We start from the raw sequence: 8,099 nt of genomic DNA on the forward strand, positions 1-8,099 counted from the left end.
TTAGCAAATGAAGTGAGGAAAACCATTCTTTCAAACTGATCTTTAGCCTGTAGTTCTGCCATGAGTAGGTATAAAAAAAAAAATCTTTTTTCTTCCTATGGCTATCATAAAATTGTTTTTTGTGTTGTCCAAGCTTTGTTTCAAATAAAGTAATAAAGGAAGAATTGATGGGGCTGAGGAAGAATTTGCGCATCTTTTCTTTTCCAAGCTCCCAGATGAATCATAATCACACATGTCTGAGTAATCAATTTCACTAGTACATTTCTCAAACTCCCCAGCTGTATCTACGACAATGCAGTTAGAGATTGATGTCTTTAAAAAAAGAAAATAACTTAATTCACCCCTCTCCTTTACACCCTGTTAAGAGTAATTAAGTGCCTTTGAATCAAGGTAGCAGTAGATAACTTTCTAGTACTGGAGTGACCCCTGCAAAGTAGACAGGAGGCCACAGGGATAAGTAGTTTTCTGTGTCCACCATATGGATTTGTAATAATTCTATAATTAGGGAATTCTGTCAAAAATTTTGTTACATTGTAATTGAAGACAGAACTACAGCATAAATATAAGCATACAGATGTGTGAATAGATTTCTGGATAGATGGGTGGGTAGCACACCTATGTGCACATAAGATATCTAATTCTGCTGGCAAAGGCCACCTTAGTTGTGGCATTTCATCACTTTGGAGTCTTTGGCTTTGCCACTGCCACAGTTTTGCTTTTATTTTATTTATTTAGTGCAAGGAACACTGCCAGGTTGCAGGTCTGGATGACCTGAGCAATCGGTGATGCGAGAGGACAGCACAGAGATGACAGCCAGGAAATTTCACTCTGCTGCTGACTCCAGCACCACTTTCTACTGTGACCTTGGGTCACATCATCACTCTCCTGGCTAATCCACCTCTAAAATAGGGGTGGCAGATACTGGGTCTGTTTGAGCTTGTACCAACCAGCTGTGCCACTTTGACTGTGGAGGGAGCCACTCTTCTTCCAGCATGTTCCATGTCCTCCGATGATCTGGGGAGAGATGTCCAGGCATGACTGGTGAATTATGCAATCTGAAATTAGGAAACAGAAAGTGAGGCAGTAAGACACACATTTCTGATTTAGAATTTAGAGAGAACTTACTTTGTTTCCATAAATGAATAAGTCTAGAAAATATGAGAAAGTTCTACATTAGACTGAACATATCAAAGTATACTACTTGTGTTTATGGGTTTCTGTGGTTTGCTGGAAGTTATCCATAGCGGCTGAGGATAGTTAATGGCTTTACTTAACACCTTCTGCAAGACAGAGAATTATTCATGGGAGCTGAGGTAATGTGGGCACTAAACAGACCTGATTCTTTGTGACCTGCACTCATGCTCTCCTGAATTCATCATCAGTCACTTCACCAGGTGATGTGTTACTTTCTCAAGTAAAACACTGAAGTCATATTAAATGTATCAAGCAGAAAGCTGATTAAATGCTTACTAGTACCAAACTGACATTTACTATAGCAACAAATGATTTTACACATCGCTATCTTAGGGTCAGGAGAATTTCAAAGGGATACGGTTATTAACCAATTTCTTTTTTCCCCATGTATAAATTTTCTTGTGTGTAAATTTACTATTATGACATCTAACAACCACTGATGTTTTCTATTTTATGCTGCAAGAATTTTGCTATAGCAATCCTTATTTGAAAAAGAAAGATAAACCCTTCCCTAAACAGCTTTAACTTCTTCCCTTTTGTTCTGTAAGTAACAGGTAAAATAAAAACACCTCTCTATGTCCACGCTTTTTTATTGTGTTATTAACTAGTCAAAATCTCTTCTGAGATGATAATCTGTCAAACCAGAAGGATTTTAATGCCCCCAGGAATTCTTTTGGAGAATGTAATCTTGCTTTGGGAAAGAAAAAAAAAAAAACCTTATTTCACTGGTGACCAGTTAAGCCAAAAGACATAACTAAATAACCAGTGGTATTTGAACCAATTTCTTTTTTTAACAGCAGTTATGTGTTCCTTTTACTCCTCAACAGGTCTGGAGAGATATTACCAGCTTGGCACATGAAGAGGAAGGGGAAGAGGAAAGAATGCAATGCATGTTTGCATTTGGGCATCTACAGTCCTGTCTTTGTCTTTCTCTGGCTAAACTGCCTGTACCAGAACAGTCTAGAGTAGACTGAAATACATGATAGGTAGCAGAATTCATTTCTGATATTGTCTTCCACTACTATTTTTGTCAGGTATTCACTTTCATAGACAAAATAGGGTTTTCAGAAGAGAAAGGAACCTATTTTATCAGTTAGGAAGTCCTCTTATTTACTACTCCAGCACAAAGACATTTTGCACAATGTTTTTTCCATTCAATTTTTAAATGGGGAAAAAAACATTTTGTAATAGAATTCTATACTGCATGTGTTCCAAGCCCATAAAAACAGGGGTAAGTTTTCAACTGCTTAAGATGGTTTTGCATCAGGATTATTTTTATAATATTTATATATATATATATATATATATATATATATATATATATATATATATATATTTATTTATTTATTTATTTATAATATTTTTATATATTATTTTTATATTTTACTGCATTTTATCCAAAATTTTGTCTTCTGTACACCTTTTCTATAACAGATACACAAAGGATTTTGTGATTGTATGCCCCACAAAAATAAAGAGAAGACAAAAAAATTATAAAGCACAATGACAAACTATTTCAGAAATAGAGATTTCATGTTAGATACACAATATACCATTCTCATTATCACCATTATTCATCAGGATGACTCACACCAACAACTGATGTCTGTTTACTTGAAATCTTTTTTTCATTTATTGTTCTCTACAGAATCAGAGGTGATAAGGTGACAGAATGTCTGCTTTCTTTTATATATTGATTAAAAAAGGAAAACAGAATCTCCCTCATTTCCATGAGTAAGTAAGCATAAAATGTTTGTCTGTGTTTCTTTGTTTCTCATGCATTAAAGAATGTGCACAGCGTTGTGAGCAGTCAGCATTTACCCAAGCACACTGACACATGGGTGTTTCCAGAACTTGCATTAAGTTTATGGTAAATTATAGACATATATTTCTGGGTATGCTCAATAGAAGGTTAGGAACCTATTATCAAAGAGGAAATTTGACAGACCATACCAGGGGTAGATTTTGCTTGGTTGTACTTTACAGTTTACTTCCTTCCATACATTGGGATGGTCTGTACTTGTTTGTTCTTCACTTCATATTACAACAATTCAAGATTAATTTAGCTAATAGCATTGTCTCAACAGAGAAAAATGAGCTATGGTTAGTTTGTCCTTTTAGTCATATGTGCTCTGTGATTCTGTTTAAATTTGAACAGTCACTTTATGCATCTGAATCCTTGTCATAGATCAGGAATTTTCATATAAAACTGGAATCTTGCATGTGCACCCACTCTGTTAAAGGAGGTCTTCACTTGAGGTGGTAAGCCTGATAAAGGTGCAAGAGATTATTTTTCTGCTATTTCCCCTAGACAGAAGCTCAAAGGTTAAGGTCCCAGCTTCCTACATACATTTTGAACATTTTACCTAGAAATTACATCTGTTCTCTGCATGTGATGGGTTTGATTTTTATTTTACTAATGCACTATCAATCTGGTGATCGAATTCATCTTGTAAGAAGCTGGCATTGTATTATGACTTTTCCATGGTAATGAGATAGAAGTAAAGCATCCAAGATGCTTTTGTTTGGTTAGTATCTGAATGACTATTACAAGGAAACAGAAGTGCCAGTCTAGCACAGACTGTTCCATCTTCAACACAGCTGCTTTTCAGAAGTTCAGTAGAAGTAGTTGACTTCCCTCATGAACTGCAGAGAGAACAAAAATTTAAGTCTCTGGACACTACCTGTGAGCTGAACATTAAAAAAAAATCTCTACTAGCATGCATTGGCTAAATACTTTATGGGATCTAGCTCTTGGAGTGTTGATTTACATTCAGATTTTAAAAGAACCTGGTAGAGAGAAATGTGGTGACAAAAGACGGTGAAATTGATTTTGTGGCATTTTTGATTCCTGTTGACCAAAAGTGTAAACAGGGCATTCATGATGCAGGGCAGCCTGTTATGCTGAACTAAACCATCCATCTGAGCCCTAAGTGAGGATTAAAATAGACAGGTATCAAAATCAGTGAGTTACTCCTGAGTTAGTCATTGCTTAGTCCAGTCATCAGACAGACATGATAGAAAAAGTCCTAAAGTAAGATTGAAAACTTATGGCTCACTAGTTAACTAAAAGTATTTGGTGCTTATTTTCAGAACCAGTTTGAAAGCTCTCTGTGGGGCAGGGTAATTATCTATTTCATCAGAATATTCTACCTTTGAAATCAAATTGTTCCACTCTTGCCATAGCCTGAAAGGCATTAACATCCCATCATTCAGACAGCTGTTTTCTGTGGTTGCCAGTCTCCCCTCTTCATCCCTATCTCCCACCCTAAGTATAGATAAAACCTCAAGAGAAGCATTCAAATGAGGCACAGCTCTTGGGTGGTGGCTCATCCTCTCAGGAGTCTTTCAGAACCAACAATTCAGTAGTTTTGGAGGACAGAGTTTAGGCTCAGTTTAGGCTCAATCAGCTTTGGGGCTCTATTCTCCTGATAGTACTACAAGTTTTCATATACTACTGCATACACACACACACACACACACACACTTTTTTTCTTGCACATTCTACAGTAATAAAAATCTGTTAGTCTTCTGTGGGAATGCAAAGAAAAAATATGAAAGAGAAGATTGTTTGAAGGATTTGAATTCTTTAAAACATTTAGTTTTTGGTTTTGTAGGAGTTAGAGATGAACCTCTGCAATCAGATGATAAATTCACAGCAATACTGAGTGTTTCAAGACAACAGGTATATTTAAATGCAGTAAAACTGCAAATGTTGGTATGAATTGCATTTATATTGTAAATTTTGTTGTCAGAGGGAGTCAGTTGCTGTATCTTGGGTGCTCACACTTTATGAGATAGTTTGCTGAGTTTAAAGGCAAGACCCATATCCTTCACTTCATTTCCAGTGATGTAATTTGAGCCTACTCCACCTGGGAGGAGCTCTCTTTCTGGTTATTATTACCTACCAACTCAGTATATGAATTCTCCCTGTCAGTACCTTCAGTATAACATTAATTTAGGAAATCTGTGCCTGAAATTCTAGCGTTTTCTTAAATAACAGCTATTATGTCTTCTGAACACACACCACTGAAAATTTAAAGTGATTGTGGATTTTTAGAGAATGATAACCTTGCATTCATCAGCATCTTAAACCATGTTCCACATGTGGTATAAAAACAAATGTTACATTTCTATCTTTTCAAACTGAGGTGAACAATATGGTACAACCTGAGCAGAAGATCATAGGTTTATCCTTTCAGTAAAGTACAACACAGAGGTGCTTGCTAACTTTATAGTGGAATTAAGTCTGTCAAAAAACCCAAGTCTATCCTAGGCCTGTATTTTCACATAAACTTTTTCATTCAGTCAGCTTGAAGTCACACACCTTTAAAACATCAGTTTTACCAAAACTGCTTTCCCCAACATATGAAGACTTCATTTATTCAGAGAGTGATTTCAGTAGGAACCTGAGCAATTCATAGTGATTTATATTTTTGAGTAACTATGCAAGTGTTCATAATACAGAAGTTCAGAAAATTAGTTCAGAAAATTCTGTTGATGGTAAACCAGCAAGAATTTAGCCCTTTACAGGCATCTGTTTTTTATTTGTTGACTGTAATGAGCTACAGTCACCTTGGACCACTACCTACAACAATACCATGTCGAAATTTAGTTATTTGATCTAATGGTTATTTATCTATCCCTATAACAGGAGTAATATATTTTGGATGTTTTCTGAGGCCAATTTCCTTTAAGATCTATAGCTGGTGGTGCTGTTTTGGGAGAGTCCAACATGAGAAAGCAACAATAGAATCAGGTGTAATATATTTGAGAATTGATCTAATTATATGTTTTCTCAAGTCAAGAGAGGATGAAGGAGTAAGTCATTGCTGGTTAAGATGTAAGTGTGGCACATCAGTTACCTTCTTTATGGGCAACTTTGTCAGGGAAACAGAAGACACATTCTCTCTTTCATTCCTCCACTTCTATCCTCCTTGCTCTGAGTTAGTTACAACTACCAGAATGGATATTTTTTCCCTCCATCGGGCATGGCATTACAAATACGTGACTGCATCCACAAACATGCAGATAAAAAGGAATGTGCGCGCTTTCATGAAAAGCCTCTCCATGTAAACTGCTTCCTTGTCTTTCACTTGCTGCTGAGTGCCTCCAGCACTGATTAATCTGATTACTCATAGCAGTTTGACATTACATTTTCAGTGGAACACTTTGGTCATCATTGAGAGCAAGACTTGCCCCTGTGTAACAAGGAGACCTGAATAGCACAACCTCGTATTTGTGAGGATGGACTGAGCCCATTCTGATACTCTGCTTGAATTTTTGGAGCTGCCAACCAGAACTTAAAGGAAAAAGAGGCAAAAATAGGCATCCTTTCTACTAAAAAAGAAAAATATCACGCTTTTTTCCTACTCATATCAACATCAGAGCAAAGCATCTTCCAGTAGGATTAGAATAAAAAATGCATCCCTGCAACATGTTGTTCCATTTTCCTTTCAAGGTAGACAATAAAATTCAAATTACATTTCATCAGTTTTTTATTTACTTCCCAAGGAAGCTACTTCAGCCATTTCTGTGAAGGAAACTTGGGGAAAATACACTGTGTTGCTGTGCTGGGATATTATGGTGATTTTTTTTTTTTGTTGACATTTGCCCCACACTTCTAAAGGAGACACCTCAGCTTTGGAAAAGGAGTGCAGCTAACAACAGTCAACTAATTGTTTCCCTAGATGACATCTCTTCTTCCTCCAGACCTCTGTATGCAATTAGATCCCATCTCCTGAGATACTGGACTAGTTTGAATTTTGCCTTTTAGCCACTGGCACATTTTATGGTTCATGTACCTCTGCCATGCAGCAGGACTATGACCCATGCTCAAGCTGAACCTCTCAGCCTGACTCATTGGCAGGTTGAGACTGATGCCAATTTACTATTAGCTGCATGTGTCTGAATTAAAACCATTATCTGCAAAGTGCTGCTTTCCTGAGCAGCTCTTTCACATTTGTTACAACTGTTTATCACCACACTGCATTGCTGCAGAGAACTTCTGGATCTCGATCTTTCCCCAGCTGACATCTATCATTGCTAGAGATGATTTGAAACTACAGCATGGATGGAAAAAGCTTAATAGAAGTGAAGCCTCACAGTGAAGTGACAAATTTCAATAAAACAGTATCTGTAGCAGTTTTCCATAATTACAAAATTGCTTTATCATGCCAATTTTATTTTTACTTGCAGTCTATATTTTGTAAATATGGGATATATTAACACTTCATATGTGTGTTGAACTTAATTCAAATACTGAAACACACAGCTCCTTATCTGGCAAATTACCAAGTATAATGGACAATGCTTCCAAAATTTTCTCAGAGATTCAAGTTTTTAATAATATCATGTTGACAAGAATAACCTAAAATAGATCCTTTCCCAATTTTAACTGTAGTGTGAGAACTGAAGAAAAAATTCACATCTATATGTCAATGTTAGTAAACGTTCCTCTCAGCTAATACTTCAAGCTTTCTTGTGTTGAAGTTCAAATACAGTTCTGATTGCCTTCAAAAAGTCTGGACCCACCAGAAATAAGATATGTATCCAGCCTTGATCTTCTCAGTTCGTAATGGGAATACATTAAATAATGCCCAGCATGATTTCTGTCTGTACCTTTCTCTATGTACTGTCAAATAAAGTCTGAATGTTATTAACAACTAAACATGTTCTTAGAGGTTGAAAGCTTGGCTTGTCATCTTCCTTTCAAATGCACCATTAGCTACACAACATAATTAGAGAAACAAATAGAAAAAAACCCATCTTTTTTATTAAACACAGTGTGGGGACGACCTACTTGTTATTTGCAAACCTGAAAATTCCCCTTTCACATGGCTTCCCTTTATAACATGATGATGGACATAAGAACTTGTACTGAAAAAAATCTGGATTATTAGGTG

At 36.3% G+C, this 8,099-nt stretch overlaps 1 long non-coding RNA gene across 1 annotated transcript; it reads left to right on the forward strand.

Annotated features, from left to right (window-relative positions):
- Positions 1-2,036: 2,036 nt before the first annotated feature.
- On the forward strand, positions 2,037-7,878 carry LOC143693450 (uncharacterized). The gene is made up of 4 exons (XR_013181145.1): positions 2,037-2,180; positions 2,843-2,928; positions 4,812-4,879; positions 6,358-7,878. It is a non-coding gene; the product is annotated as an uncharacterized LOC143693450 (long non-coding RNA).
- Positions 7,879-8,099: the final 221 nt, after the last annotated feature.

Source organism: Agelaius phoeniceus, chromosome 2 (assembly GCF_051311805.1).
Source record: "Agelaius phoeniceus isolate bAgePho1 chromosome 2, bAgePho1.hap1, whole genome shotgun sequence".
NCBI lineage: Eukaryota > Metazoa > Chordata > Aves > Passeriformes > Icteridae > Agelaius > Agelaius phoeniceus.